Below are 7,632 nucleotides of genomic sequence, written 5' to 3'. Positions count from 1 at the left end.
CTGTTTTTTCACCATTTTTATGATCGTTCTGCTTTTTTGTTATGAAAAGAAAATGAAGAAACTGAAAGATTGTTTTCTATTAACAATGCATTTATAGAGAAATTGAAATAAGAAATTGTGTACTGAAGAAAATAGAGTGTATACACAACTGAAACATTGCCGACCTCGCTCTTTACACAAGCAGCATAACACTTTTTGATACAGGAGTGCTCATATTCTATGGGTGTAAAAGAGTCTATCACGCTATTGAAGTAGCAGTCAGATATAAAATCTAGACACATCAGTAAATCTACACAAGAGAATTACAAAAATGACACTATTGTGCCCTTTTAGTGGAATTTGAGCTTAGTGGCATTTCACTCGCATCAGATAAAACAATCTTTTTTCAATCCAATAAATGAACCATTCCATTCCATTGTTTCCCTAATTCCATCATACCAAACACTAAAATACTTCTACATAATATGATTTATTGAGATATGAATACAGACTTCCAAGAAATGTTGTAGAGAATTGAAGCAAAATGTTTGATTCTTTCCCGTTTTGACTTGTCGTCTCTTCTTTTTAATGTTTGTAACCAAACATCAGCTTGGTTTCGAAAACTGTATGTTAGATTGCACTTGCTTTTGAGTATATATAGCATTTATATTCTTACTTGGATAACTTGAGGGTTGCGTGATTCAAAATGGAAATCTTTAAAATGGGTTTTTTAAGAAAATTATGATAATTTAAGACTGATTAGGTATCTTTTATTCAAAGGTTCTTACACCTCTCATTTCTTGAACAATGGATGATAAGAGAGTTGTTTCTTTTTTAACCTTCCAAAAAATGAAATTTCCATAAAACCCTAAACGTTTGTGGAGGCAGTCAACAAGCTTGGTGGAAGTGAAAGTACTCTTTCGTCCTATTAGACGATATTTATATTAGTGATAGTTGAGGGATTAGAGTGTAATTAGTTATCGTGTGTGTATATATATATATATATATATATATATATATATATATATATATATATATATATATATATATATATATCTATGTAACCCTATGTAATTCTGTTAACAATAATACAATTCTTATTACCAAGTTTATCTTGGTATCACAGCATAGTAGTCGTCAACCCTAAACAACCTACTGCCATAATCGGCCTCCCCTTAACCTGTTGTCGGTGCTGTCTTCTTCTTTCCTCTTTCTTCTACAATGACAAAACTCACTGCCTTCACAACTGCTGAGAAAAGAATCCACAATTCACACAAGTTTGGCTTTACTCTAAACCCTAATAATTACGGATACTGGAAGACAATGATCCATCTGTTTTTACAAACAAACAATCTGCTTGGCTAGTTGATGGCATAATTCCATCACCTGCAACAACAATATCCAACAAAGAAGGAGAAATTGCACCCAATCCTTCCCATGCCATCTTGATTTCGAATGATGCTCATGTTCGTATGTTAATCATCTCCACTATCTCTCAAGCATCATTTCAACATGTACAAGGCACTAAATCTCATGATTTGTGGCTTGCCTTGGAACATGCTTATGCTCCTCACACTTCTTCATGAGAATATACTTTAAAAACCCAACTCCTAAAGACAAGGATATCATTATGCTCGTTATCTCCAGCTTAAGAGATGAATACAATGGAGTCGATGAGTTTGCTGTGAAAGTGACAAACATAGTAAGCACTATGCGCACCTTGGGGGACATTATAGATGAATCCTATGTGGTGAAGAAGTTACTTAGGTCAATACCAGCCAAATTCCTTCAGATAGCATCAACCCTTGAGCAGTTTGCTGATTTGGATCAACTGATAGTGGAGAAAGTGATTGGGAGACTTAAAGCCCATGAAGAGAGGATGAAGGGGCACAGTGATACAGAAGGGAGAAAACTTCTCTTAACCCACCAAGAGTGGACTGAGAGAAACACGAATAAAGGAGAAGGTTGTTCAAAGTCAGTCCCAAAAGGCAACCGTGGTGGGTTATCACGAGGAAGAGGAAGAGGCCAGAGCAGGGGTGGTCCAAGTAGTGGTCGAGGTGGTCCTAACCAGCAGAAAGAAAGAAGCCACAATCAAGACAAAAGTGAAATACAATGCTACAAATGCCAAGAGTTTGGGCACTACGCAGTCGAGTGCAAGAACCCAAGGAAAGAAAGAAATCATGAAAGCAATTTGATCCAGGAAGACAATGAACCGACCTTGTTGTTGTCATCCTTTGAGGCTAAAGAAGAGACAAGGGAAGTATTCTTGAATGAAGAGAAGGTGAATCCAAAGCTGGGATCAAATGAGGATATTAGATGTGAATCAAACATGTGGTATCTTGACACAGGGGCCACCAACCACATGACTGGAGAAAGAAACAACTTTCAGGAACTTGACACCACAGTCCAGGGCTCTGTAGAGTTTGGCAACAATTCAAAAGTTAGAATTGAAGGAAAAGGGATGATAACTTTTCAGTGTAAAAATGGCGAGCAAAGAAAATTAAAGGAGGTATATTATATACTTGAATTGTGCAGCAATATCATAAGTCTTGGCCAGCTTTTAGAAGGGGGAGATGAAATTAGAATTAAGCAAAATTTTCTGAAGATCTATGACTCCAAAATGAGGCTTCTCATGAAGGTACAGAGGTCACCAAATCGTCTCTACAAGATAAAGCTAAGAGCAGTCAGCCCAAAGTGTCTAGTTGTCGAAATCAATGACCCAACTTGGCTTTGGCACTCAAGGTTAGGTCATGTAAATTTTGCTTCTTTGAAATCGATGTCTGAGAAAGGGATAATTGAAGGAATTCCAAAGATGGTTATACCATCCCAACCATGTGAAGGCTGCCTGGTTGGAAAACAATCAAGAAGACCGTATCAATCGTGTACAAGTTTTAGGGCCAAGAAGAAGCTCGAATTGATTCACGGAGATTTGTGTGGTCCAATATCACCCCTTACACTAGCAGGAAACAAATACTTCCTGCTCTTGGTTGATTACTACAGTAAGGTAATGTGGGTATACCTGCTAAAAACAAAGGATGAAGCCTTTCAGTCGTTCAAGAATTTTAGAGCAAAAGTGGAGAATGAAATCGGCGAGAAGACTAAAGTCCTGAGAACAGATAGAGGCGGTGAATTCTTGTCCAAAAAATTCACCACTTACTTCTGTGAAACAGGACTCGATCGATAATATACCTCGCCAAACTCCCCACAACAAAACGGGGTGGTGGAGAGGCGTAATCGTACGGTGATTGAAATGGTGAGAAGTAGCCTGATGACCATGAAGCTTCCACACACGCTATGGGGAGAATCCGTGAGTCATTCCGTTTACGTATTGAACAAAATAAGCATGAGAGCCTTGAATGATTCCATACACTACGAGATGTGGATCGGTCGAAAGCCCCATGTTGGTTATCTAAGAGTGTTGGGTTGTGTCGCGCATATGGTGATCAACAAGAACCACCTGAAGAAGCTAGACGAAAGGAGCAGTCGAGTTGTGCATCTGGGGAATGAAAAGGGGGCGAAGGTGTGACATCCCCATTTTCACGGCCAGAAAAGACCGATTTTTTTTATGCTTTATAAAAATCAGTGTATCTCTTTTAATAAAAATGTTGCGGTATTTGTTCCCAGAAAAACATGATAAATATATTATCAAATAATTTCCAAAGAAATGTATTTTTATTCATTTTAAAACATTTGGGATGTCATCGTCAATACAGAAACATAAGCTTAAATACAACTTACATTCATTTACACTAGTGATCTACATATGTTTTAAATTTCTCAGTGTAAAGTAGCTTCATATCGACACCCGTGATACAACTAAGCTTGAGTGGTTCAGGTTGGGAAACCTGGTGAGTACATAGGGTTTTAAACCCACAATAATATAATTATTATGTTTAAACATCAAACAATCAACCCAATTACCCATCCCCATTATCTTCTTTACTCTTAAGGATCTACCATAAGAATCAGCTATTTCTCGTCCATTTATTCCCAAGGATTATTCTAAGGAATAGGTACGAAGTCTGTCGTTGTCAATGACACAACTGTCAAGCATAGCTGCTAATATTATCATTTATGCGCAGCTGCCATAATTATGACATTCTCTATTTAGGCGCGGCTGCCGATATTGTCCTCTAGGCGCAGCTGCCAAGATTTAGGCACTAAGTCTGCATAGTCACCAGGGTTTATCTCGTTTATTGACAATATCATTTTTGAGAGTCTACTCGCAATACATGTTAATGAATTTTTAGAGTACACCGGTGAACACATCGTTCACAACACCTACAGGTTGTGAGCTTGCTAGTGTTCCACTGGACTATCTAGAATAGTCCGTGGTTGTCATCCATACTCTGCTAGATGATGGGGTCAATACTTGGGTAAAAGGCTTTTCTCATTGTTCACCTCTCACCCTTATCTCATGGTCTATATCACCTCTCATCTCATGATCCAACTCATATTTCATCTACCCATGTTTTACCCAACATATTTTGTAGATATAAAATACATATACATTTTAAATAATTTAAAACGTGTATAAAATCGTTCATCCAGTATAGATAGCAAGTATAAATATAATATGTGCACATAGCACGTAATTTATATAAAATACTTCATATCTATGTGTAAGATGAAAGTAACTATGCACACACTTGTTAAAGTGATGATTCCAAACTCGGGCAGCTCTTCGCTTTTAATGATTCTATTTTCCTTCGACGAAACCTAGCATGGTTATCGCTAAGTTTTAGTCTAATCTTTATTGCAACTATTTATTAGTCTAAATTCATCATTAACTCAAATTCTACTTCATGATCTATCAAGTAAGGAACAACCAGGTAAGATCATATCGGAGGTAGGGCTTGTTTGGTATACGAAGTATACTGTTTGGAAATCCCACTTTAAACACCTCACTAAATCACAGCCTAGACATCATCCCCATAAGTAGATCAGTCAGTAACGACTTGGAATCAATGATAAATCATGTTTATAAGTTCATAATAATGATGTTATATTTATATATAAGCTATATTTAAAGGATGGTAGGCGTATCTCACTTAAACCGGGTTTTTATTACAAATCGGGCCTCACTGGAGTAGTGTTTCCGAGCCGAAAAACTCTTTTCTCGGAGCCTTCAGGAGCCTCGGGGCTTCCTTCGGGTGCTAGGGGGTTTTCCTAGGCTTTAGGGGGGTTTAGGGGGTTAGAGAGAGTTTAGAGAGATAAAGTGAAGGTTGAAGGTGTGAGTTTGAAGCTTCACCCGTCACCTCTATTTATAGGTTGAGAAACAACCCAACTCGTCGAGTAGGAGGACCTACTCGTCGATCCCATGCCACATGTCACCATCTAATGGCTAGCCTTAGGGAGAAAGCAATGGCCAAGATTTTGTCATGTCACTCGATTTCGTACAGCTCATTCCCGACTTAGAAAAATCATAACTCTCGCATACAAGCTCCAGTTTTGACGTTCTTTATATCCACGCGTAGCTAATGACAAGATCTACAACTTTCCTTTAGACTCCGTCAGCTAATTCTCGACTGGTTTTAAATTTAACAGTAAGAGAAGATTATACTGTTAAATGACCGCGTAAAATTCATAACTTCTACATACGGACTCCCTTTTTGTCTGTCTTTTTATCGTTGAGATCCTATTAATGAGATCTTCAATTCTCATTTAGGTCACATTGGCAAAAAACCACTCGATCTAAAATTCGAATTCCTAACTGTGCACTGCTATGCCAAATCTTAGAAAAATCATAACTTCCTCATACGAAGTCAGATTTAGGCGTTCTTTTAATGTATGTTCTCGGTTTAATGTATACTACAACTTTCATTTAGATCTATAAGGCTAAAAATTAGTTTATCAAAAAATCACTATTTACGATTCCTGGTGTCGTGTCGGTTTTGCCATAAAACTTCTACAAGTTATAACTTCTTCGTTATAACTCGGATTTCGGCGTTCTTTATATGTATGGAACCCTTGTGACATATACTATAACTTGGTTAAGATTATTTATTATAAATAATCTTCTATTAAAAAGTCATTTTTGATGCTTATCGTCGCTAAATTGACTAGCTCGAAGCTGCGGGCGTTACAAAAGGCATACAGGCTTTTTGATCCTGTCACTGGGTCAATTCACGTTAGTAGGAATGTTGTGTTCGAGGAAGATAAGATGTGGATGTGGGAGAAGGAGACGAAATTCAATGGAACACATGGACTAAGCTTCACCGTTGAAGGATTTGACTTCAATGATGAAGGCTTCGTTGATGTTGAAGACGTCGTTGAATGGGATGGAGCTATCCATGGGTCTACCCTAGCTACACCCAATGCCCACTTATCCCCAGTCAATGTGGACTGGACCAGTAGTGAATCCCAGCCCAATTACCATCCGGACCCTCAAATAATCCCACAAGAAAGTCAGTCATATACTTTGACCCCATTAAACCCACCGTCAACACCCATTACACCCAATTCATCCAGCACCGCCTCGAGCTCCACTTGTGGCGGTGCTCCAAGACGATACCGCCTACTCACCGACCTATATGAGAATACCAACGAAATCCAATTACCACCAGAAGAACTCATGTTAATGTGCAATGATGATGAACCTACAAGCTACAGTGAAGCAATTCGGAAGAATGAATGGGTATAGGCTATGAATGCTGAAATTGCTTCAACTGAGAAGAACAATACTTGGAGTCTAGTAGAACTCCCAAGAGGAAGGAACCCAATTGGGCTAATGTAATGTCCCAAATTCAAGACTAAAAATTTCTTTTATAAAACATTACTTAAAACATAATTATCAATCCATAGCATAACCAGAGTATTAATTTCTAAAACACATGTTCATTATCAGAGTAAAACATTCCCAAGCTGTCTAATCTATGGTGTGTGTCATGAGATCACCTCGAGCTCTTCCCTCCACTACTGGAAGTACCTGAAACCAAAACTTAAAATTGTAAGCACGAAGCTTAGTGAGTTCCCCAACCTACCACATACCATGCATAACCACATACTGCACATACTGGGCCACGCCCGCTAATCTGGGCCTCGCCCCTACCTCGGGCCTCGCCCGCTACAACGGCCCCGCCGCTCCAGGCCCCACCTGGCTTCGAGCCCCGCTCAGACACAGATCTGTTTAACTTAGGCCTCGCCTGTCACTAGGCCCCGCCCACCAACATATAGTAGCACATAAGCATAAAACAACACATAAGCTAACATATACTCACGAATCATGTCCTGAGGCCTCGCCTATCATGGGCCTCGCCCTTGTCCTGCTACTGATGAGTCATGGAACCCCGTCCACACCCTTACTAGTGATGAGATATGGGCCCAACCCACACTCACTCTTTCCCTAACTTGGGCCTCGCCCCTACTTTGCTGCTAAAGAGATGTGGAGCACCGTCCACACTCTGCCATTGGTGAGATACGGGACCTCGCTCACACTCACCTCCCTACCAGGCACATACATGTATCACACAGACAACAAGTATAAACTATCACATAAACCACTTCTTGGGCACCCGCCCGCTATCATTGGACCTCGTCCTGAATATCATTATAGCATACAGTGCCTAGGGCTAACCCTCAGGTCTTCTACTCATACTACATGGGCCGGCATTGTGGCCTTAGACCCATTCACACAAAGGGAAACTCACCTGC

The 7,632-nt window shown here is 39.4% G+C and overlaps 1 non-coding gene across 1 annotated transcript; it reads right to left on the bottom strand.

Annotated features, from left to right (window-relative positions):
• Window positions 1–205: 205 nt before the first annotated feature.
• On the bottom strand, window positions 206–283 carry LOC111889815 (small nucleolar RNA snoR8a). Its single transcript, XR_002849637.1, has one exon. It is a non-coding gene; the product is annotated as a small nucleolar RNA snoR8a (small nucleolar RNA).
• Window positions 284–7,632: the final 7,349 nt, after the last annotated feature.

The sequence above is a fragment of the Lactuca sativa genome, chromosome 9 (assembly GCF_002870075.4).
Source record: "Lactuca sativa cultivar Salinas chromosome 9, Lsat_Salinas_v11, whole genome shotgun sequence".
NCBI classification, from domain to species: Eukaryota; Viridiplantae; Streptophyta; class Magnoliopsida; order Asterales; family Asteraceae; genus Lactuca; species Lactuca sativa.
Note: the sequence above shows the minus strand (reverse complement) of the source record. Positions and strands in the feature narration are given on the sequence as shown.